This window comes from Crocuta crocuta, unplaced genomic scaffold, assembly GCF_008692635.1.
Source record: "Crocuta crocuta isolate KB4526 unplaced genomic scaffold, BGI_CrCroc_1.0 scaffold655, whole genome shotgun sequence".
Classification (NCBI taxonomy): domain Eukaryota; kingdom Metazoa; phylum Chordata; class Mammalia; order Carnivora; family Hyaenidae; genus Crocuta; species Crocuta crocuta.
Genome location: NW_027528348.1, coordinates 317,790 through 342,224, shown reverse-complemented (window position 1 = coordinate 342,224; position 24,435 = coordinate 317,790). Strand labels below are relative to the sequence as shown.

Below are 24,435 nucleotides of genomic sequence, written 5' to 3'. Positions count from 1 at the left end.
CCTGGAGCCTGTTTCAGTCTGTGACTCCCTCTCTCTCTGACCCTCCCCTGCTCACGCTGTCTCTCTCTCTCTCTCTCTCTCCTAGAAATAAATAAAACATTAAAAAAAAAAAAGACCTGTGGCATGATATGCTTCTGTATATCGCTACAAGGGTACCCACACATGCAGGAGTACTTATCAAGCCCACTGAAGTGGGTGTCCACAAGGAGGGAGATGTATAGGGCTGGGAACTGAATGGGAGAAAAAACCCGGAAGACTGATGATGCTAGATGCTGTAGGTAGAACCGAGGAGTATAATTAACTCCATTTTCTGTACTGCTTTCTAAATGCAAATTTTTAAAATTCTAGCTATCCTCTGTGTGTGTGTGTGTGTGTGTGTGCATGCCCTGCATTTTTCTAGGGGCTCAACACACATCTTCAATGAATCGTTCATGTGTCTATTGCTCTGCAAGTCTGTGAGGCTCTCAAGAGCAGAACCCATGCTTTCTCCTCCATTGTTCTTCTGGTATCTGGCACAGAGCAGGGAATAAATCGTTCTGTTCAATGAAAACTTGAACATTCTGGAAACCAACTTACACATTCTTCAAAAGCTTAGTAACATAGAAGAACCAGAGAATGTGATGCCTAGAAACAAGAGTTGCTTTCTTTTTTAACTTTTTAACATTGATTTATTATTTTTGAGCGACAGAGAGAGACAGAGCATGAACAGGGGAGAGGCAGAGAGAGAGAGAGGGAGACACAGAATCTGAAGCAGGCTCCAGGCTCCGAGATGTCAGCACAGAGCCCGAGGCAGGGCTTGAACTCATGGACTGAGATCATGACCTTAACTGACAGAGCCACCCAGGAGTCCCCTAGAAACAAGATTTTCTAATTCTCTACTGTGTGTTTATTACCAAGGCTCAAGATTAAAACACAAGTACTTGTTTTTCCCTTGTTTTCTGTCTCCCCTCACTGGCTCCTTGCCTTTTCCTCTTGGCTCCCCACGTTCTCTGGTTGTCCTCTCTATTTCGGTGACAATGGAATTAATGTGTAATCCTTCCTGGTTGGATAAGTGAGAGGGCAGAATTTGCCTATCACGGCAACAACCCAGCAACAGCAGACCAGAAAGATATGTGGCTCCCTGCTTAAGGCTCTCCTATGGGTCCGCATTGCCCTCTAGGTGAAATCTCTACCTGACATTCAGGTCCTTCCAGATCTGCTCCACCATCCTCAATGTGGCCTCTGCTTTTGCCACTTTACGTGACAAGATCTTCTTTAATGAGGGGCACAGCCCTGGTCACTCCTTTTAGTTTTTAAATGTCAAAAATAAATGATCATAAAGGAAATAGTTAAGATTAAAACTAAGTAAGGGAGTAATTTAAGATAGTTTCTTGGGCCTGTCTCCCAAGGTGGTGGCTTGTTGAGGACACCAAGTCCTCCGTCCTCAGGTCTGCCCCTCCCTGCTCTGCTGTAAATGACACTGCCTTTTATCTTCATTTCCCAAACTCAGCATTTGGCAGAGAACAACCTCCCTGCCTGCATGCACAGGCCACAAAGCACTCTCGGCGTCAACCCCTGTGCAGGGAGTTTCCACTCCGTCCCTGCAGATCCACTCCTTCCCCTTCCATGCTCTGCCTCATGCCCTGGTGGGCTGACCTCTTGGGAAAGCAACCCCGGGCTTCCTGGCCCTCCGCTTCTGACTGGGTTTGGCCAGTGAAGGATTAGCCTGTTTCAATGCGCTGCCTATTCTCTTCCAGGACCCAGAATGATAAAAGCCTTGGCCCAATCAGGTTCTCTCCTTGAAGGCCACCCCATTTCTTTGTGGCAGTTTTTATCTCTAGAGTCTCACTGTCCTTTCCCGCAAGGCAGCTTTGGTTGAAGGCCAGCCTGGTTCTCCTGAATGTTCTCAGGAAATAGGATAGGAAAGTTTAAGGGAAAGTCTACAACATGGCTCTGTGCTGCTGGAATCAGCTTTGCCCTAGAAAATGGCAGCCCGTCTGGGATTCCCCTTGGCACTCCCCCCATGCGGGGCTACTTATCTTTCATTTGTACACACACAGGAAGTCCACTGTAAGAACTGTTCCGCAAACAAGGACACACACTCCAAGGTGACCACTGCTTTCCACAGTTGATGCAGGAGATGTCCTGGTATCAACTGCTTTCTCCCCAGGGTTCCAGACATTCTGTGGATTCACCTTCAGCAATACTTGCAATTCCTCCAATTTGCTCCCCTCTCCCTCAGTGTCCTTGCCTGTGTCCTTGCTGCGCCGTAACCCTCTTCCGTACCTGCCTTTAGCCAACTTCTGCTTTTCCCAGCAGGGAGGTCTGCCTCCTACAGGAAATCATCCTTACCCTAAGTAGTTAAGTCCAAGCTAAACCCCCTAATACAGCACCTTCTTGCACTGTGTTAATGACCTGTTTGTCTGTTCCACTGAGATGTGAGAAAGTAAAAATTAGGTTGGATTTTCAAAATCTGCCTGGCCATCCATCAGGCTGGAATAAAAGATGCAGGGGGAAAAAAAAAAGAGTTCCAAAGTTAACAATAAATATTTCTCTCAGGGACACTGCAGCTACAAAGTATCTCAAAAATCCCTTCTTGGAGTGAGTACTGCTTTCTTACTCATGGAGAAGTTTTTCTCCGAAATCACAGACCATCAGAAACTTTGCTGTTTGGAATCACCTTAGTAAGAATGAAACATGCACTTCAAAAAAGAAACGATAATTATGTGAAGAGATAGAGGTGTTAGCTAATGCTACAGTGGTGGCGGGGTAATCATCCTGCAATATACAAGTGTACAAATCAACAAACACATTGTATACCATAAATTCACACAATGTAATGTGTCAATTATAATATGCAGTGTTTTTTTTTAAAAGGAAACATCCCATTCTTGCCCGGAGGGGTCAAAATCATTGACATAAAGAGCCAGCCTCCATGTGCAACCCAGGTGCAAAGCTTCAGATCAGAGGTTTCCCTGACACAAGACTCCATAGCTATTGTAACTTTACTGTTTCCAAGGAAACGGGTCCCTTGGTCCATTTCGTAGTCCAGGACTTCTTATGATGCCTTTATGCACAGCCTTGCTGTGCTCTGAGTTCTCAAAATATTGCTTTGGTTACGTTCACCTAAACCCCTCCCTTCCTCCTAATCTCTAACCCTCTTTTTCCTTTGTTTGGTGGACACCCTATGATTCCTCTGGTGTACAGTTCCTCAGCAATATGTCAATGAACTTGACTTCATCACACTGAGGCTTGTTCCTAGTGGTCTCAGGCTGATTAAGTTAAGACAGCAGTTCATCACAGCACCTGCTAAAAGCAGCATCTGTGAAATGGGTGAGTGAGTGAGTGAGTGATCCATCCCCCAACGAGACTAGTGTGAGGCGGGAAGTGTACCTACAGCTGTAGCCAAACTGGATGGTTTAGGTCAAGATCTTGGAGTCCCAGAGATGTTTGAATCCCAGCTTGCCATTTTACTAAAGCATGTGATCAGGATAGGTTTCTTACTTCTATGACCTTCAATTTCCTCATCTCCAAAGGGACAATGATGTTTCATTGAATATAATCGTCTCTCTCTTACAAGGTTGTAATTGTCAAAAAAGATTGTCCAAGAATTGGAAATGGGCCAAAGAGATTACTGGCTCTCCTTTCAGGGGAGGGCTGGTCTTTGAGTAGGGGAGCTTATAAATCCACAGGCGTGTGCACATTTCACTTGCTGTTGCCTAGGCTTTTTTTTTTTTTTTAAACAACTCTCTAAGGGTTGAAATTAAGCAGAGAAAACCAATGATAACATTCCCTGTTTGTAGTAATGCAAACGATTCCTGTTCATAGGAATGCCAGTCCATCTTGCCTGGCGGAGAATATAAATCTCTGCAATTCCAATTCTTATTGGAAGCAGTGTTAACATCTTACTGGTTTCCTCTTAATTAATGGGTGGAATCAAACTTTTGCCATGTTCATTTCACACGTGCTTGCACCCGAGTCATGATTTTACCCCAAAATTATAACTTAGCATAATGAAGAGCAGGATTAGATGTAAAATGCATACTTTGTCCGATACCCTTGAGGAATAGCTATGATGATTACTTCATCGGTTGACTGAGGTGGTAGACAGAATGTGCTAGCAGATCAGCAAGGGCCTAGGTGTCAATACAGAACCAAGGCCAGGGAAGCAACGAGGAGCAATTCTTTGGGGACACAAGTGACTGAATGGATAAGCTTTCCCCCTCATCTTGGGTGTCTCTTGGTTTCAAGCTCCTGGAACAATGGACTAGGGGGAAGCTTGGGCCACAAAGCGAGGGCTCAACAGCCAGGCTTGGGAAAAGCCAGCATGTACAGGGATCTGATGACATCTTTATGCACAGATGCCTCCTCGCCAACTCTCAGTTCTGTTTGTTGGCTTCATTCTCTACTCCTGCACATTGAACTTGTCTACACAGCCAGGGATATGGCTGTCAGAGATCCCAGGGCTCCCTCCCCAGGACTAGTACCAGGATAGAAGGACAGTCTTTTCTCAACTGCAGTCCTTAAGTCTTCCAGAAATGACTCTAAGTGGCCTCATCTAGAAAGCAGCCCATCTCAGAGCATTGGGTTATGGCCGTGTAAGAAAGTTATTTGACATGTGAGCCACATGGCTAGAGTTAGGGAGGGAGCAGATCTGGGAAGAAGAGGGAGATTGCTAATCTGAGAAGTCAGAATGTTCCTTCCACCTCTTCTCAGGTTTGGTTTAGAAACTGAAGTGTAACCTACAAAGAACTGGTCAGATTGCATTGCAGGGGGGAAGCTGGAGGGAAAAGCGGGACATCAGGGTAGCGGCTGGCACACCTTGCCAGCACCATGATTTTGCACAGAATATGTTGTATGGAGACCCGTAGAGTGAGTTAGATAAGTGATGGGTTCACATAGATGTACTCGTCAGCCCGTACATGCTCGCCAGTGTGCTGGCCTCCTTACGAATCACAGAGGGCCGCTCAGTGTCAGATAAGGAAACTGAGGCACAGAGGGTTCATACAGTCTGAAGCAGCAGAACCAGCCTGCAGACAATGGAATGGACTTTGGGTTTTATAAGCATGTAATATAATATGACTTGGACATGACTCATTACTTTGTCAGAATAACCATGCCACAGTGAATAGATATAGGAAGAGAATGGGGCTGACCCTTGTATGAGACCAGGCAGATGGAGACTCACTCACTGGGTACAGGAAGAAAGCTTCAAATAAGGCAGACTGGTATGCTCAGGCAAGGGAATGCCTGGCCCGCTCAGTCAGTAGAGCATGCAACTCTTAATGTCGGGGTCGTGAGTTTGAGCCCCACCTTGGGTGCAGAGATTACTTAACAATAAAGTCTTTTTAAAAAATGCTTATTTATTTTAAGAGAAAGAGTGCAATCTGGGGAGGGGCAGAGAGAGAGGGAGACAGAGGTTCCAAAGTGGGCTCTGTGCTGAGAGCAGAGCACCCAATGCAGGGCTCAAGCCCACAAACTGTGAGATCATGGCCTGAGCCAAAGTCAGATGCTTCACCGACTGAGCCCCCCAGGTGCCCTTTAAGAAGAAAATATTTTTTAAAGGAAGGGGAGGGGCACCTGGGGGCCTCAGTTGGTTAAGATTTCGTCTTCAGGCTCAGGTCATGATCTTGCGATTTGTGAGTTCGAGCCCCACATTGGGCTCTGTGCTGACAGCTCAGAGCCTAGAGCCTATTTCAGATTCTGTAANCAATGGAATGGACTTTGGGTTTTATAAGCATGTAATATAATATGACTTGGACATGACTCATTACTTTGTCAGAATAACCATGCCACAGTGAATAGATATAGGAAGAGAATGGGGCTGACCCTTGTATGAGACCAGGCAGATGGAGACTCACTCACTGGGTACAGGAAGAAAGCTTCAAATAAGGCAGACTGGTATGCTCAGGCAAGGGAATGCCTGGCCCGCTCAGTCAGTAGAGCATGCAACTCTTAATGTCGGGGTCGTGAGTTTGAGCCCCACCTTGGGTGCAGAGATTACTTAACAATAAAGTCTTTTTAAAAAATGCTTATTTATTTTAAGAGAAAGAGTGCAATCTGGGGAGGGGCAGAGAGAGAGGGAGACAGAGGTTCCAAAGTGGGCTCTGTGCTGAGAGCAGAGCACCCAATGCAGGGCTCAAGCCCACAAACTGTGAGATCATGGCCTGAGCCAAAGTCAGATGCTTCACCGACTGAGCCCCCCAGGTGCCCTTTAAGAAAATATTTTTTAAAGGAAGGGGAGGGGCACCTGGGGGCCTCAGTTGGTTAAGATTTCGTCTTCAGGCTCAGGTCATGATCTTGCGATTTGTGAGTTCGAGCCCCACATTGGGCTCTGTGCTGACAGCTCAGAGCCTAGAGCCTATTTCAGATTCTGTAACTCTCTCTCTCTGCCCTCCCCTGCTCACGCTCTGTCTCTCTGTCTCTCAAAAGTAAATAAATGTTAAAAAAAAAAAAAAGCTTTTTTAAAAAAAGGAAGGGGAAATGAAGGCTGAAATGTTAGGGAGATAGGTTTCCTACAGAGAAAGTCATTACACCGTGAGACTCAGACCTTGAACAGCAGCTGAGGCCAAAGCACTAGATATTTGAATGCAAGGGAAATAGTCTTAGAAGGGGCCTTTCGTGAACTTTTTAGCACCGGTGTTTGGTGAAGGAATCGGATGACCCTATTAATGCTCTGTCTTCAGGACTAGGTCAGTGACAGCAGTAAAATCACTCTGAATCCGTTTAGAGAGTTCCATTATAAAACAGAACTCCAGAGCCCTCGTTTCCCCAGGTGGTGGGCATGCCCCAGACACAGCGAGGCTGTCGCGTAGTGATCCTGTTCGTGGGATCTGGGCAGGGTTGAGACAGCCATGTTTTCTGCACCCCAAAGCCAGACATGTAAATGGCAAATGATTTAAATGATTTTTTGCTATCTCTTTTTGAAAAAATCTAGAACAGGAATAGATCATCACGCTTACTGAAAAGAAAGAGGTGCCTGGGTGGCTCAATCGGTTAAGTGTCTGCCTCTTGATCTCAGCTTAGGTCTTGATCTCAGAGTCATGAGTTCAAGCCTCGCGTTGGGCTCCATGCTGAGTATGAAGCCTCTTAGAAAAGAAAAGAAAAGAAAAGAAAAGAAAAGAAAAGAAAAAAGAAAAGAAGTGAAGCCTGAGCCATGTCATCAGCATTGACATTGGGGAGCCTAAGCGAAGGGCTGGCAAGGCAGGGAAGAGTGATACTTTCACCAGGTGTCACAGCCCAGGTGGCTGCTCCAGCCTCAATGTAGCCCAGGGAGCAAATGGGAGACAGCTGATCAAGCCTGTAAGTCCTAGAGCAGAACAGGACCAAGTGAAAACTAAAGATTAGGCCCTCAAGAGACTATCATCCATGGGGTGCCTGGGGGGTTCAGTCAGTTAAGTGTCCAACTTCGGCTCAGGTCATGATCTCATGGCTCTTGGGTTTGAGCCCCGTGTCAGGTCTATGCTGACAGCTCAGAGCCTGGAGCCTGCTTCAGATCCTGTGTCTCCCTCTCTCTCTGCCCTTCCCCTGCTCATGCTCTGTCTCTCTCTCTCTCTCTAAAATAAATACACATTAAAAAAAATTAAAAAGAGATTAGCATAGAAATCTGGCTGATTTCAATATGAAAATTATGTCCTGCACTTTTCCTCTTTTATGCATCTTGTGCAATCTTGTATTTTCTTATGAATGCAAATCAGCTAAATACATGGTAAAGATCCATTTATACTAAAGTGTGAATGACTACTCAAAGCCAATGGATATACTCACTTGGAAGAATAAATGTTTTTACCCAAAACAGTTGGGAAAACAGTTGAGATCATTTGAAACTGTTAGAAATAAGCCCACGGACCCAATCAAAGGAGGGACTCGGAGTCACAGAGCACAGTGAAACGAGGCTTTGATCAAAGTTCTTGCAAGAGTGGGTGTCTGATGGACAGGCACATTCCAGGCAGTCACAGCAGACAATTTATCTACTAGCACGCAAGTCCCTCCCCTGGTTCCTCACTGGCTGAGTACCACAGAGCTTACAGCCTTACCCGGACGTGCCTATAACCATGTAAGGCAAAAAGTAGCCTGATTGGGGCACATATACATTCCCTGAGGTGATGCAGAGACTTTCAGTCCCTACTGCCTTGGTTCTTTGAGGCATGCTCATTGCAAAGCTCGTGAGAATAAGCCCAAGAAATAGAGAGGGGAAGAACAACCAAGAAGCAAAGTGTCTAAGGGTTTGGGACTCCATTATGGTGGTTGGGGGGAGGTTTGTACATATTTCCAATAGGTTGTAAACCTGTTGTTAATTAGAAAGAACAGCTTTTATTTGGTATTTCTGAAAATGAATAATCTCCCTTACATCTCGCAGAAACTCTCCATTAATGGTATCAATCTACTATAACCAGAGGGGAAAAAACTCAGTAAGGAGAGAAAACCCAATAGACATGGTTCAATAAGGAACAATCAGGAATAGGAGACTAGCATCAGATAAGGAAAGAGTAGAGTTCTCCATATGGACTGAGATGATTGGAAGCCAATTGGAAAGAACAGCTATAAAACAGGAAATTCAAATTATTAGAAGACTATATTTGGCATTTTCTGTTCAAAATTCTTGAAATATAGCCAATGAAAGGGACAGAAAAGGGGACTGGAATTTGCTTACGGGTTTTGCAGATGACAGAATGGAATAGCTTCATCATTGCAACTCCACATGAATATAGTTGTAAAGTTCTCTTCCTAAGAGTAAAGAAATCCAACGCTCGTGGGCAACCGTCTGCTCAAATTCTGACTGTTAACACTTCTCCCTCGCCAGCAGGAAAGCAAGGGACTCAGCACTCTGGGACATCTTGTGAACTGTTTTCATCTGATAGGTGCAGCAACAGCCTTGAGATGCGCTGATGGGGGGTAGAACTTGATGGTGGATGGTGAGGATATTCCTCCTTTCGTCCTTTCCATTACCTGATAATTGTAACTTTCTTTTCACTACAGTCTGCTGGGGAGGGAGCCCTTGATTTCTCTCTGCACTCCCGTGTGAGATAATGACGACAGGATTATGGGTTATTTTACTTGGAGTGTTTCTTAACCTCTAAATCTGAGCCATTGTCTGCCTCTACATGCAAGCCAACCTAGGCTATGATGATCTGAAGGATTTTATTTTTAATATAAATTTCCATGAGCCCTACAATAGCACCACGTGGCAGGTGATGGGGATTGGAGCGGTGGGTGTTGGAGCTCATGGCCAAGGAAGAATTCTTAAAACATCTTCGGTGCAGAAAAGGTGATTTTATTGAAGCACAGGGACAGGACCCGCAGGCAGAAAGAACTGCACTGGGCTCGTGCAGAGCAATCAATTATGTACTGAAGAGATGGGAGGGTGTAAAGACAAAGGAAATTTCCAGAAGGGTTTTCATATGGTAAGGCAGACTCCCAGGGTCCTGGAGGCCTAGATATAGTCAAACAAAAGTTGTTTTTCCCTCCAGCAAAGTCTTAACATTAAAACAGTTGGGAGTTCCCGAGGGAATGTTATACTCTGCTTGCCTTGAATATTTGTCCAAGAGCTGCAAGTTCTAAGGAAATTTAATTTTATCTACATCTACTTTTTGTCTTTGTTCCCTGCATCAGTGGGTGCTGTCATCCGCATTTTCCAGATAAAAACACGGAGGCTCCAAGATAGAGTTGTGCCCATGACAACCAAGAGGCCAAGCCAAATGCCCACTGGAGCCCATTGGACCCCACAGACCCCTCGGCCACCCCTCTCGCACCCCAAAATGTTTGCTTGATGAAATTTGTTGTAAGCAGACTCTTTGATCTGGAGAGCAAAATTAAAACTTCCTCTGTCTGACATCTGCCAATTCATGAACTCTTCTCTGTCTCCTTAAAAATGAGTGATGTTCATAAATGCTCATAAGGAGATTATTAGAACTTGAACATTGTCTATTGACATTGTAATAGTCCTACTTTGAGGGCTCTGTTATGCACATAAATTGGGCATGATTTTTATAGCCAGAAATAATTTACCATATAATACACGCTAGTAAATTGAAGCATGTGAGGATCCTAAATGTGTCTCACCAGGAAGGAAACCACTCAGCTGTAAGAAGGGCACAGTAGGTATAAATAAAGGCACCCACCTTTGCATCAAGATGAATCTCCATGAGCATTTTCCTTTCTTTTGTCTTCTACCCCTTGGAAGCCTTGGGAAGGGCTTTCGCTTTGCTTTAATTCTCCAAGATTCACAAGCCCTTTGCTGGATGGAAGGCAGTTCTCACAAAAATAAGCTTTCTGCCTATCCAGAGATACTTGGCAAGTTCTTTTTTTTTTTTAACTTATTTTGTTTTGTTTTGTTTGAATTCTGTGCCCTTGGGAGTGGGAGAATAGGGTCTCTTTGTGTACTGCTCTCTGGTCTTTTGCTTTAGGTATTTTTGTGTTCTTTCTTCAGCAGTTTCCAACCTACAGAAATTGACTTGAATGTCAATTTCAAATCCAGAAGGAAACATTGACATGTGGCAGCAGCTTCTTTCTGGAATTCTCTCTTTCCTTAGACCAGAGTACAAAGGTGCGTTATAGATTTTCTGTAGCGTGATCTTGCCTCCTTTTAAACTGGCAAAAACCAAGTCTCAGACCTATGGAGAAAAGTCTTCAGGGCCACTAGCCCCCTTCTTTCCTTGGCAATTTATATTAAAAAAGATCTTTAAGTTTATTTATTTATTTTGAGAGACAGAGAGAGAGGGAGCAAGTAGGGGAGGGGCAGAGAGAGAGAGAAAGAGTGAGGGAGAGAGAGATCCCAGGCAGACTCCTCACTGTCAGCACAGACCTCCATGCCTGTTCAGACTCATGAAACAGCGAGATCATGACCTGAGCCAAAACCAAGAGTTGGACGCTTAACCAACTGAGCCACCAGATGCTCTGGAAATTTATACTTTAAAGAAATGTTTCTGATCATAGCATAGGTTGGCTCAGATTTAGAGGTGGAGAAACACACCAAGTAAAATAACCCACAATCATGTCATTCTTGTCTCGCATGGGAGAGCAGAGAGAAATCAAGGGCTCCCTCCCCAGCAGATTGTAGCAAAAGAAAGTTACAATCCTCAGTGAAATTTAAATGGTTTTCTTTGGGCAGATGTTTTCCTTTATAGGAACATTAAATTATTCTTTCCTTTTTTATGTCTCTGGGATATTTTTCCTGGTTCAGTAATCTGTCATGCTGGTTATTGGGGCTGAGCTGCTGGGGAAATGGAAGAACAGTGTGCACACCACTTAAGACAGCAGTTGAAATGGAATATAGTTAAGAACATTCTACCATGAGACAGGTGGCCACAATTACCCTGCCAACGCACAGTGTGACCCCAGGGAAATCTCATTCCTCTCTGGGTTTCATTTTCCTTGTCAGAAGAATGCTGAGGTTGGATTCATCCTCCAATCCTCCACGGAGCATTTTGGCCAGGGATGAGTTGGGAAGGACACACGTTATGGTGCTCATCAGTGGCAATCTTGTATTGCATGTGCATCCGTGGTGCTACCTGCAGGCCCCTTCTTCTTTGAATGGGAGTTCTCTGTGGATTTGTTTTAACCTGTGCTATTTGGTTTGTGGCCTTTCGGGAGCCTCAACATTGTTGCAAATCAAATGAACATATTGATTGTTTCTTCCTTCAGCAGTGACATAGCTGGCATTTGTAGTACACTTTCACGTTGTAAAGAGCTTTCACATTTGGCGTCTCATTTAACTTCAGAGGCTCACTGTACCATAAGCTGGGGGATGTGTGTGTGTGTGTGTGTGTACAGAAAAGACACCTGTACTCCTACCTGAAAGGTCTGAGTAATAGCACCTGAAGAACCAGCTGCAAGAGCAGCTGATCATACGTATGCAGGCAGACAGATGTCCATCCATCCATCCATCCATCCATCCATCCATCCATCCATCCATCCACTATTTATCCTTTTGTTCCTTGACAAGGGGAACCTGCTCCCTAGCATGAAGGAATATATTGGCATTTGATCTCATATACCTGTTTCTTCTTCTTTAAAAATTTTTTGTCTAGGGGCACCTGGGTGTTTCAGTCGGCTGAGTGTCTGACTCTTGATTTTGGCTTAGGTCATGATCTCACGGTTCGTGAGTTTGAGCCCCACATCAGGCTCCGTGCTGACAATATGGAGCCTGCTTGAAATTCTCTCTCTGTCCCTCCCCTGCTTGCACGCTCTCTCTCAGTCTCTCAAAACTAAATAAATAAACATTAAACACTTTCTATGAGTTATGCCAACTGCATGGAGTCTTTTAACCAGCACGACCATCATGATTCAGAGCAGCTCGTCCACAATTTGTCTCCAGCTATTTCTTTGCAGTCAAATCCTTAATTGGCAACCACTGATATATTCTCTGTCCCTATAGTTTTAGTGTGTTTTTTTTGCCTTTTCCAGAATGTCATATAAATGGAATCATACAGTGTGTGTTTTTAGGCTGGCTTTCTTCACCTGGCAGAACGCATTTGAGATTCACCCGTGCTGTTCATGGATCAGCAGTTTACTGTCCTCTGTAGCTAAGGAGTTGTTCATTGTGTGCCTGTGTCACTGTTTTATTGTTTTTAGTTCATTCCCCAGTTGAGGGATATTTGGGTTTTTCCAGGTTTAGGCAATTATGAATAAAGCTGCTTTAAACATTCAAATACAGGTTTCTTTGTGTGAACATAGATTTTCATTACCTTTAGACAAATAAGTGTAGGTTTCATTTAAAAAGACATTACCAAAGAGTTTTCCAAATCAGCCGTCCTGTTCTGCATTCTTCTCAGCAATGTATAAGAATTCCAGTTACTCTGAGTTCTCAACAGCAGTTGATATTGTGGATTTTGTGTGGTGTGGTGTGTGTGTGTGTGTGTGTGTTTCTGTGTGTGTGTGGTCATGCTAATTGGTATGTAGTATTTCATTTTCATTGCAGTTTTTTTTTAAGTTTATTTATTTATTTTGAGAGAGAAAGAGAAAGAGCACAAGCAAGGGAGAGGCAGAGAGAAGGAGAGACAAAATCCCAAGCAGGCTCCACACAGTCAGCAAAGAGCCTGATGCAGGGCTCGAACCCACGAATGGAGAGATCATAACCTAAGCTGAGATTAAGAGTTGGACGCTTAACTGACTGAGCCAGCCAGGAGGCCCCCCAACTTTTAAAGTCATTTTCATTGTAGTTTTGATTTACATTTGCCTAACGACTAATGATGGTGAGTGTCTCTTCCTGTACGTGTTTACCATCTGTACATCTAATTTGGTGAAGCGATTGTTTACATTATTTACCATTCAAAAAACAAGGCTGTTTATTTTCTTATTTCTGCATTTCAAGAGTTCTTTACATACTTGGGAAATCAGTCCTTTGTCAGGTACATGATTTGCAAATATTTTCCCCACTCTGTAGCTTATCTGTTTAGGTATTCTCTTTGCAGAGTAAACTGTTCTAATTTTGACAAAGTCTACTTTTCCTATTTTTAACAATGGATTGTGCTTTTGATGTAGTATCTAAGAACTATTTCCCTAAATCCAACTTCACAAAGATTTCTCTTACGTTTTCTTCTAAAGGTTTAGAAGTTTCATCTTCCACATTTTTTTAGATTTTTAAATTTTATTTACTTTTAAGAGAGAGAGAGTATGAGTAGGGCAGGGGCAGAGAGAGAGGGTGAGAGAATCTTTAAAACATTTTTTTAATGGTTATTCATTTTTGAGAGACAGAGCACGAGCAGGGAGGAGGGGCGCAGAGAGAGTGGGAAACACAGAATCCAAAGCAGGCTCCAGGCTCCGAGCTGTCAACACAGAGCCTGATGCGGGGCTCAAACTCACAAGCTGTGAGATCATGGCCTGAGCTTAAGTCAGAAGCTTAACTGACTGAGCCACCCAGGCATCCCAAGGATGAAAGAATCTTAAATAGGCTCCATGCCCAGTGTGGAGCCTGACACAGTGCTCGATCTCACGGCTGTGAGATCATGACCTGGGTTGAAATCATGAGTCAGAAGATGCTCAACTGACTGAGCCACCCTGGTGCTCTCATCTCCCACATTTTGATTTAGGGCCCCTTTTGAGTTAATTTTTATGTAAGGTGTGAGTATAGGGTAAGGTTCCTATTCTTTTGCACATGAGCCGTTCCCACGTCCTCTGTTGTAAACATCACCCAGGTGGGCTTTGCAGTGTAATTGCAAGCATCCTTATAAGAGGGACAGAGGAGGGTCAGAGTCCGAGAAGGAGATCAGATGACAGAAGGAGGTTGGAGTGATGTCACTGCCGGAAGGGACCATGAGCCAAGGAATGCGCGCAGCCTCTAGAAGCTGGAAGAGGCCGGGTTCGGATTCTCCCTGAGAGCCGTCCAGAAGAACACAGCCCTGCTGGCATCTCCATTTTAGACCTTTGTACCCATGTTCAGATTTCTGACCGCCAGAACTGCAAGATAATACGTTTGTGTCGTTTTAGCCGCCAAGTTTGCGGTAATCTTTTACAGCAACGGTAGGAAAAAAATACAGAAAGCTCCACCGAATCGTCCTTGTGCTTCCATCAAAAATCAGTTGGTTGCATTTACGTGGAACTATTTCTAGACTCTACTCTGTTCCATTTTTCTGTATTTTTGTGCTTTTGCCAACCCCACACTGACACATCTTTTTCAACCTGTCCTGAATTCTCTTAATTTCCCTGCTTCCTAGCTTCAGGATGTGAAAAGCTGGTCAGTGGTCATGAGAGGGGAACAAAGAGGTAAAAACCACACAATGATCCGTTTCAAGGTAGCCATCTGTGCCGAGTAACAAATCATCCCAAACCTAGTGGCCTAAAGCACCAAACATTAATTATCTCACAGTTTCTGAGGGTCGGGGATCTGGAAGCGGCTTAGCCCAAGGTGCAGGGTCTGTCTGTCACGGAGTTCCAGTCAGGCTGTCTGTCAGGGCTGCAGTCATTCCACGGCTTGACAGGGTGATGGTCTACCCCCAAGGTTACTTGTGCGGCTGTTAGCTGGCCTCAGGAGATCTCCTTCCAAGGAGACTCGCATAGTGGCTAGCACATCCCAAGTCCTTCTACATGGGCCTCTCTCTCCACAGGCTTCTTGAGGCTCCCTATAACACGGCAGCCTGCTTCCCTTAGAATGAGTGAAAGGGGAAAGGGGAAGGGGGAAGGGGGACTCACCTAAGTCAGAAACCATGGTCTTTTCTTAACTTGACCTTGAATGTGACATTGTGTCACTTCTGCCATTTTCAAGTCATTGGAAGTGGGCAACCAAGTCCATTCCGCACTCAAGGGGAGAGGAATTTAGCTCCAGCTCCTGAGGAGAGGCTACCCTAGAAGGTGTAGACAGGTCTTTGAAAGCACGATAGCCCGCCCTCTGGCCACAAATGATCTCTCTTCCTCCCATATGCAGAACGTACTCATCCAGTCCTCCACGGTCTCGTGCCATCACTGCACCAGCTCGAAGTCCAGAATCTCATCATCGGAGTGTGGTGCAGGCCAGAGGCTCCACAGGCCTAGCTCCTTGAGTATAGTTCTTGGGAGATGGAAGAAGCCGGTCATCTGCTCCCTCTCCCCCAACATGGGGTAGCAACCCAGGTGGAGGGTAAGTGCCCTAGATGCCCCTGTTCAAAAAGGGAGCAAACAGGGGCACCTGGGTGTCTCAGTCAGTTGGGCGTCTGACTTCAGCTTAGGTCATGATCTCACGACTCGTGGGTTCGAGTCTTGTGTTGGGCTCTGTGCTGACAGCTCGGAGCCTGGAGCCTGTTTCAGATTCTGTGTCTCCCTCTCTCTCTGACCCTTCCTTGCTCATGCTGTCTCTGTCTATCAGAAATAAATAAAACATTAAAAAAATAATAAAATAAAGATTAAAAAAAAAACCAGGAGCAAACAGAAGGCATGAAGGAAAGAGTGGGCCACAACAATGATAAAAGCCAGTCGGGCACGTTGCAGCCCAGTTGCAAGTTCCCTGACTGGGTCTCCAGGCCTGGGAATAATTCTCTGTGGTTCCTGACTCCCCCTCAGAACCCTCTGCCTTCCCCATCAGCTTTCCCTTCTCACAGAAGGTAACATTTTTTTGCTCCATTTTCCTAACCCAAGTTCAGAAAAATTTCTCTTATGTTTTCTTCTAAAGGTCTAATAGTTTTACATCTTGCATTTTAGGCTATTTTATTTTATTTTATTTTAAGTAATCTCTATGCCCAATGTGGGTCTCAAACTCACGACCAGAGATAATTGCATATTCCATCGACTGAGCCAGCCAGGTGCCCCTCACATTTTAGTTTTTGATCCCTTTTTTAAAAAAAAAAAACCCTTTTTTAAAAATAGTTTATTGTCAAGTTGGTTTCCATATAACACCCAGTGCTCATCCCCACAAGTGCCCTCCTCCATGCCCATCACCCTTCCTCTCTGCCCCACCCCCATAAGCCCTCAGTTTGTTCTTGGCATTCAAGAGTCTCACATGGTTTGTCTCCCTCCCTCTCCCCAACTATTTTTCCCCTTCTTCTCCCCCATGGTCCTCCATTCAGTTCCTCCTAATCCTCCTATACGGGCAAACATATGGTATCTGTCCTTCTCTGCCTGACTGATTTCGCTCAGCATAACACCCTCGAGTTCCATCCACGTTGCTACAAATGGCCAGATTTCATTCTTTCTCATTGCCATGTAGTATTCCATTGTATAGATATACCACATCTTCTTGATCCATTCGTCCCTTGATGGACACTTAGGCTCTTTCCATGTTTTGGCTCTTGTTGAGAGTGCTGCTGTGAACATTGGGGTCCATGTGCCCCTATGCATCAGCACTCCTATATCCCTTGGGTAAATTCCTAGCAGTGCTATTGCTGGGTCATAGGGGAGTTCTATTGTTACTTTTTTGAGGAATCTCCACACTGTTTTCCAGAGGGGCTACAAAAAAAATCTCCCTTTAAAAAAATGTTTATTTTTGAGAGCGAGAGAGTGCACGTGCATGTGCGTGTGCAAGGCGGAGGACCAGAGAGGGGCGGGGGCGCAGAGGACCCGAGGCGGGTTCTGTGCTGACAGCAGAGAGCCCAATGCAGGGCTCAAACTCACAAACCATGAGATCATGACCTAATCTGAAGTCGGACACTTAATCAACTGATGCTTAACCTTTTTTTATAAGTAGCCTCCAAGCCCAGCACGGGGCCCAACATGAGGCTTCAACTCACAACACTGAGACCAAGACCTGAGCTGAAATGAAGAGCAGGATGCTTAGCTGACTGAGCCACCCGGGTCCCCCTTCACTGAGGTAATTTTTATACAAAGTGTGAGGTAGAGGTCTTTTAGTTTTCGGCACAAAAACATCTAGTTGATCTAGCATTGTTTGTTTGTTTATTTTTCAGTAACCTTGTATCTATTTTCTGTTTAACAGCTTAAATGGGTTCCTGCCCCAAGGAAATTAAGGACATCAATGGCTCCTTCCATTGTGCAAGTTTCCCTTTTACCTCGGGGGCCCCGGAACACGGCCCTCATAACCCTCCCCATGTGGTGCAGAAAGTCAGCACTCTTTCCTGAAATGTGGCAGGAAGAAGCCTGATGCCAGTTCTCAGATGCGGCTTCAAGAGGCTTTCTCTGCGCACTTCCCGTCTCCACAGGCCTCCGTGCCGTGGGAACAGGGCCGGCCTCTGCTGCTGGGGCTCCAGATGCCCCAAGGCCAAGGCCAACCTGGACCAGCCAGCCTAGGCTGAAACATGTGAGGAGACCCAGTCAGGATCAGCACAGTTAAAACTGATTCAGACGTTTTGGGAGTCATTTTGTATTAAAGGAGTTGTATTTATAACATAGGGTGTAGTTTGCCCCAGTCATTGCAATTCCAGCCTCTTAAAGAAATCACTTACTGGAAAAAATTACTCAAGTGGCATTTTTTTAAATGATAGCAAAAGTTTAGGAGTGCTTGGGTGGCTCAGTCAATTGGGCATCTGACTTTGGCTCAGGTTGTGATCTCCTGGTTTGTGAGTTCGAGCCCCTTGTCAGGCTCTGTGCTGACAGCTTGGAGCCTGGAGCCTGCTTCAGATTCTGTGTCTCCTTTCTCTGCCCCTCCCACTCGACTCTGTCTCTCTCTCTCTCAAAAAATAAATAAACATTAAAAAATTATAATAACAAAAGTTCGAAGCATCCTAGTGTTCATCAGTACTGGAATGATTACATTGGGGGCACATCAACAGTGTAATACCCTGATCGTGACCTGAGCTGAAATCAAGAGTCAGATTCTTGACAGAGCCACCCAGGCGTCCTGAGTGTGTATTTTATGTATTTATTTATTTAAAATGTTTATTTATTTTTCAGAAAAAGAAAGCGAGTGGTGGACAGAAAGAGAGGGAGACAGAGGATCTAAAGCGGGCTCCATGCTGACAGCAGAGAGCCTGATGTGGGGCTCAAACTCATGAACTGAGAGAGCATGCCTTGAGCTGCAGTTGGACGCTTAACCAACTGAGCCACCCAGGTGCCCCTGAATGTCTATTTTAATAAAATTAATAGTCAAAGTAATGACATAACTTCCATTTTGGAAAAATGTTAATATAATGTATATAATACACATAAGAGGTGAATATAATACATATAAATATTAATCATGTGTGATACATACAATTTCATATACAAACATGTTGATATTATACATGTTCTATGTTAAGACGCATGAAGATGAGTAAAATATAATAGCTGTACGATAAAGGCCCTGTTTGGTTTCCCTGGATGTCACCGTTGGGGATGTTCCGAGTGGAGCTGCTTGTTCACAGGACGAGGGGCTGTCCATGCCCCCCATGGTGGGGGGTAAAGTTGCAGGTACACATCGCAGCACCAGTTTGGGCAACAGGCGATACTGACAAGAACACTGGACTCGGAGTTGGAAGTTTGTTTCTTCTTCGTAAAATTGGGCTTCGTTCACCAAACAAGAAACCTTTGTTGAGTCTTCCTGTGTGCAGGTTCTGGGGCTGAGGGCCAGCGGCCGGACTCCTTCTCTGCTTCCCTCAGAGCAGCGCTGGGAGTCTCATTCTCTAAATGAACACAAATAAGAAACAGGCGCGATGCTGAACTTCCAGTGGTTCTGTGAAGTAGCAGACATGAAACTGGATCTATCCTGAAGCAAGTGGTGTAATGCAGTGAGGACTGTAGCTCAGCAGGCAAACTGCCGGAGTTCAAATCCTAGCTCCATCAGGATCTGGGGATGCTGCTGCACATTCCTTGGGTCCAGTTTTTCTCCACCTGTAAAATAGAAGCAAAAATCACCTAGACCTCATGAGGTTGTTGTGAAGATTAAATGAGTTACTATTTCAAAAATCTTGAGTTGGTGGGAGTGCCTGGGTGGCTCAGTCGGTTAAGTGTCCAGCTTCAGCCCAGGTCAGGATCTCACGGTTTGTGGGTTCAAGTCCCGCACTGGGCTCTTGGCTATTGGCACAGAGCCCACTTCAGGTCCTCTGTCTCCCTTTCTCTCTGCCCCGTCCCCTGTGCCCTTGTGCTCTCTCTCCCTTTCGTTCCCTCAAAAATATATAAACAGTACAAAAAGGAACACTTGGAAGAGTGCCCTCCTGGCACATAGTAAGTGCTCAATAAATATTAGCTATTATTTTCATTACCTGGGATGAAGAATACATTAGACCAGCTGTTTCTAATGCAAATGTGGCCAAGCTGATGTCAGAGGGGGTCTGGCTGTGACAGTTGTCTCTCTACTGGCTTCCTTCATGCCATCTGGCCACCTAGGTCAGTGTCTACCTACTTTCTTGCTAGTCTGTGAATATCCTCTGTCAACATTGGGGCTGTATGTGGGAGCACAGGCAGAGGAGGGAGCTTCTGAAGCTTGTGGTAGGAACCCTAGACCATGTGGTTCTCCACCTGGAGTAGAAGATGGGGCAGTCAGCTCCTTACTAGGGGCTGCTGAATCTGCCTGTTTTGTTTTTTAAATTTTTATCTTTTAATTAATTAATTTTTAAAGTTTACTTATTTTGAGGGAGAAAGCATGAGTTGGGGAGGGACAGAGACAGAGGTAGAGAAAGAAAATCCCAAGCAGGCTCTGTACTGTCTGCACAGAGCCAGATGTAGGACTTGAACTCACACCCTGTGAGATCGTGACCTGAGTGGAAGTCAGAAGCTTAACCAACTGAGCTACGCAGGTGCTCCTACTTTTTATTTTCTTAATTTAAATGCTTATTTATTTTTGAGAGAGAGTGCAAATGGGGTAGGGGCAGAGAGAGGGGCACAGAGGATGTGAAGCGGGCTCTGTGCTGATAGCAGTGAGCCAGATGGGGGCTCGAACTCATAAATCGGGAGATCATGACCTGAGCTGAAGTCGGCCACTTGACTGAGCCACCCAGGCACCCTTGCCCATTATTTTAAGAGGTGTGGTATGTTAGTTTTATTTCTCGTCATTTATCGCTTCACAAACAGCTGTTAGATTTCCAGTCATTCTGTGTTTTTATTTTTCTTAATGACTTATACAATCTGGGTAAAGCAGTAAGCCCTTATATTGGATATAGGTGGCTTGCAAATGTATTTTTAAACATATATTCCAATATTTTTGCCAATTTATTTTGTCTTCTGTTGTCCAATTGTTTTGTTCTAACATGAAGACTTTCCAACCAGAATTCTGCAAGTATCTTTTCCCTACTCTCTGCACGAGGATGAAGGAAAGCTTTCTGGAAGAAGGGACTTCGACTTCAGAACTCCAGGGGTGAGAGCAGGGAAGAGGGCTGCCAGGAGGGAAGAGAGTCTACCTCATGTCTTTCGTGGTCCTGCCTCTTCTTTTAGAATGTCCACTCCAGTCCTTGCTACTGACTTCCCTTCTTGGCCATTTTCTTTTTCTTTTTAAAATTTATTTTTGAGAGAGAGAGAGAAAGACAGACAGAGCTTGAGTGAGGGAGGGGCAGAGAGGGAGATACAGAATCTGAAGCAGGCTCTAGGCTCTGAGCAGTCAACACAGAGCCCACCGCGGGGCTCGAGCTCATGAACCATGAGATCATGACCCGAACCGAAGTTGGATGCTTAAACGGCTGAGCCACCCGGGCATCCCCCTCCTTGGGCCATTTCTGATCCCACACAGCTGCCTTGCTCTTGGCCCATCCCACTTGCTTTGGTCTGAATGTTTGTTTCTCCCTAAATTCACATGTTGAAATCTTTATGCCCAAAGTGAGACTAGGAGGTGGGGCCGTTGGGAGGAGTCTAAATCAAGGGGGTAGAGCCCTCATGAATGGGGATTGTGCTCCTCTAACGGAGCCCCCCACAAGTTACCCAGCCCCTTCCTCCATGTGAAGATCCAATAAATCTGGGGCGCTGCAAAGTCCTCCCTGGGAAGTGACCATGCCTTCACCTCGCTCTTGGAATTCCAGCCTCCAGAACTGTGAGAAACTCCATTTCTGTTGCTGATAAAGCACTGGGCTGTGATGCTTTGTTACAGCAGCCTGGACCAGGCTCGCATACTAGCCTTGACCATTGCTTTCAGCTTAGACCTCCCTGCTTCAACTGTAGTCCCAAGAGTCTCAATTTTTTCGTCTAAGGTGAGAAACTACTGCACCTAGTTCATCCAGTCACAGGTCAGCCGGGCAGGATGGACTGATGGTAGCACTTCCTCTTTCAGCAGGAAGTTCGGGTGGCAGAGGCTCCCACAAACGGGCGTTATTCTGGCACATGATGACTGACATTTACAGGTCAGGATGGGCCTCCCTTCTCAGTCTTCAACAGCTGTGAAGGACTTCATGGACAATCACATTCTGAAAAGGGTATCAGGTGGCTTAGGCAAAGTTATGCTGTGGCAAAAATGCTTCCTAAAACCTCAGTGGTTTATAACAAGCATTTTGTACATGTGACATGGCCAACGCTAACTGGCTCTGGCTCTGTTGAGTTCCATGTGTCTTCTCTCTCCAGGGCCCAAATTGAAGGGGATCCTTTATCTCGGACATGCTACTAGCCTGGTAGAAGGAAAAGAGAAAGACCGTTGAACACCATGACGGGCTCTTAAAAGCTTACGTGTGGGGGTGGCATGTGCAGGATTACATCTGTTTACATTCCCCTGGCCTGAGGTCCATGTGTAGGGAGGGAGCTCTCATAGGAAGATGTGATCAATATTTTGAATAAATAAACAATCCCATCACAGCCAGTATTACCATTTGGTCCCATTTTGCAGGTGAGAAAAATAAGGCTAAAAGACAAGGTCTTTAGCTCTTTAGCTGAGTTCAACTCAGCTCTGTCTGGCTTCAGAGTCAGTCTTTTCTACCATGCAACCTCTTTGGGGATCTTATTTTTATTTTTTTAAGTTTATTTACTTAGTTTGAGAAAGAGAGAGCATGAGTGAGGGAGAGGCAGAGAGACGGAGAGAGAATCTCAAGCAGGCTCCGTGTTGTCAGCACAGAGCCCGACACAGGGATCGATGCTACCAACAGTGAGATTATGACCTGAGCAGAAATCAAAAGTCTGAGGTTTAACCAACTTAGCCACCTAGGTGCTCCTTTCCCTCCCTTCCTCCCTTCCTCCCTTCCTTCCTTCCCCTTCCCTCCTTTCCTTCCTTCCCGTTTCCTCCCTCCCTTCCGTCCTCCCTTCCTTCTTCCTGTTCCTTCCTTCCCTCCTTCCTCCCTCTTCCCTCCCTTCCTTCCTTTCTTTACTGTATAGGTACCTGGAATCGTAATTTATTCTGGGCACAACCACTTCCATCAGCCTCAGAAGCTTCTCCATGAAAATTTGTAGAGGTAAACCATCTTTGAAAGCTGTCTGGAAGAATCTGAAGCTAGAAAGGGGTCAGGCTTGGGGAACTGCCCGCATGAGAGCTGACTCTATTCCACTTAACTGAATTATTCATCTGCTTTATGGGTTTGTAGATCCTCTGGATGAGGATTGCCTATCAGTCTATCGCCCTGTGTGTGTGTGTGTGTGTGTGTGTGTGTGTGTGGTGCCTGAGCTCCTCGAAGCTGTTTTTCTAGGTAATTTTAGAAACTTCCAGATTGCGTTGGATATTTATACTCACAAAAATTATTAGTGGGGTGAAGAAAGTGCAACTCATCTACTTTTGCGAAAGGGCAACTGTTGTAGATTTTACAGACCTAGTTGCAGCTCAGTGTATCTTAGGGTGTGGGTGCAGGGAAGAAGTTACGGCGACCACAGAGAATATATACTTCACAATGATTGTAAATATCTGTTGATTTCCCTCTGGTTCCCGGGTGCCTGGCGCTGTATGGTAACACCACTAGCTTTGACTTGCCAGACTTATGGGTCCCTCCGTGTAGGGATTAGGGCGAGGCAAGTAAGGCGCCCAGGGCACTCAATTTAAGGAGGCACTTGCAGGAAGCTTGGAGTTCTCTTGCCCCAGTCCAGCCCCCTCCCTGGTGTCCATTATGCATTCACCGTAACTCTGCAGCGTGAACACTCCTCGGGCAAGCTTACCTGTGACAATCACCTGTCCCCTACCACGCATGCAGGACAACCTGGGGGGCGTTCCTGCCCTGTTACTTGCTCTGACCGTAGCACTCATTTCCAGGTTACCGTGTGCGTGCGTCCGGCCCTGGCTCGGCGGGGAAGGCAGAGGGAAGGACTCCGCGCGTGTGCCCGTGTTAGGCCGGGCGGGTCAATATCCGGGTGGACCGGGTGGGTGGGGCCGCCCCTCCCTCCAGGTCCCGAGGTGGGCTGGGGGTGGGGAGTAACGCGCGGAGATTCCCTTTCGCCCCTTCGGATCCGAGAGGGGGCGGCAGACGGAACGCGAGGGTGGCAGGGCGTACCCACCCTGCGGCTCGGCGCCCGGCAGCGCCACCGGTCCCCGGGCCCGCGCGGCCGCTGGGACCCGAAAGAAGAGGAAGCGGAACCGCAGGAGGGCTCGCGGAACCGGCCACCCGNTGAGCAGGTTAGGAGCACGGGTGATCTTATTCTGGTTTGGATCACCTGGCGCTGTGACAGTCCCCAGAATGTGTGTGTGTGTGTGTGTGTGTGTGTGTGTGTGTGTGTACGTGTGTGCGCGCGCCACTGTGCCACCGGCCGATCGGGGGCTGCCCCCGCGAGTGCCCTTTCTGCGTCCCAGCTCCTTTCCTGACGGGGTGCCCGGGATGGGGCACGCCGTGACCCCACCCCAAGGCCGCACAGCACTGGCGGAGAGGACGGCGAGAGACCCGGTCTTCTTCGGTACTGGCACCTGCAGGGACCCGAGCAGCCCCAGGGCCCTGCCTGCTGGCGGCTTCCCGCACTCCTGAAGAATGGCCGAGGAAGGGAGGCCGAGGGGGCGTGCTTTATGCCTGTAGGAAAAAGCGTGTATACCGCGGGTCCCATCACAATTCTCTTCGTAACATAGTTCATTTAAAACTTAAGGGTTTAGAAACACCACCACCACCACCAAACACCTACCACTTATTCTCGGCACCTTCCGGAGCGCATGCTGCCCCTGCCCAGTGGGTGGCTTGAGCCCTCCCATGTCTGCAACAGAAGTTGAGTGGTTTCTTTTTTTCCTTTGAACACCCTCTCCCCTTTGGAAATGGACCGTTTGCTTTGTGAAGTAGTGTTATTATCTCCCCTCCCCCATTT

The 24,435-nt window shown here is 46.1% G+C and overlaps 1 long non-coding RNA gene across 2 annotated transcripts; it reads right to left on the bottom strand.

Annotated features, from left to right (window-relative positions):
- Positions 1 to 18,494: 18,494 nt before the first annotated feature.
- On the bottom strand, positions 18,495 to 23,736 carry LOC144223031 (uncharacterized). Of its 2 annotated transcripts, XR_013332530.1 has the most exons (5): positions 23,311 to 23,736; positions 22,547 to 22,657; positions 21,452 to 21,845; positions 20,655 to 20,741; positions 18,495 to 19,149 (listed from the first exon to the last, which is right to left on the bottom strand). It is a non-coding gene; the product is annotated as an uncharacterized LOC144223031 (long non-coding RNA). The 2 variants fall into 2 exon arrangements; XR_013332531.1 differs by lacking the exon at positions 20,655 to 20,741.
- Between the last annotated feature and the right edge of the window lie 699 nt (positions 23,737 to 24,435).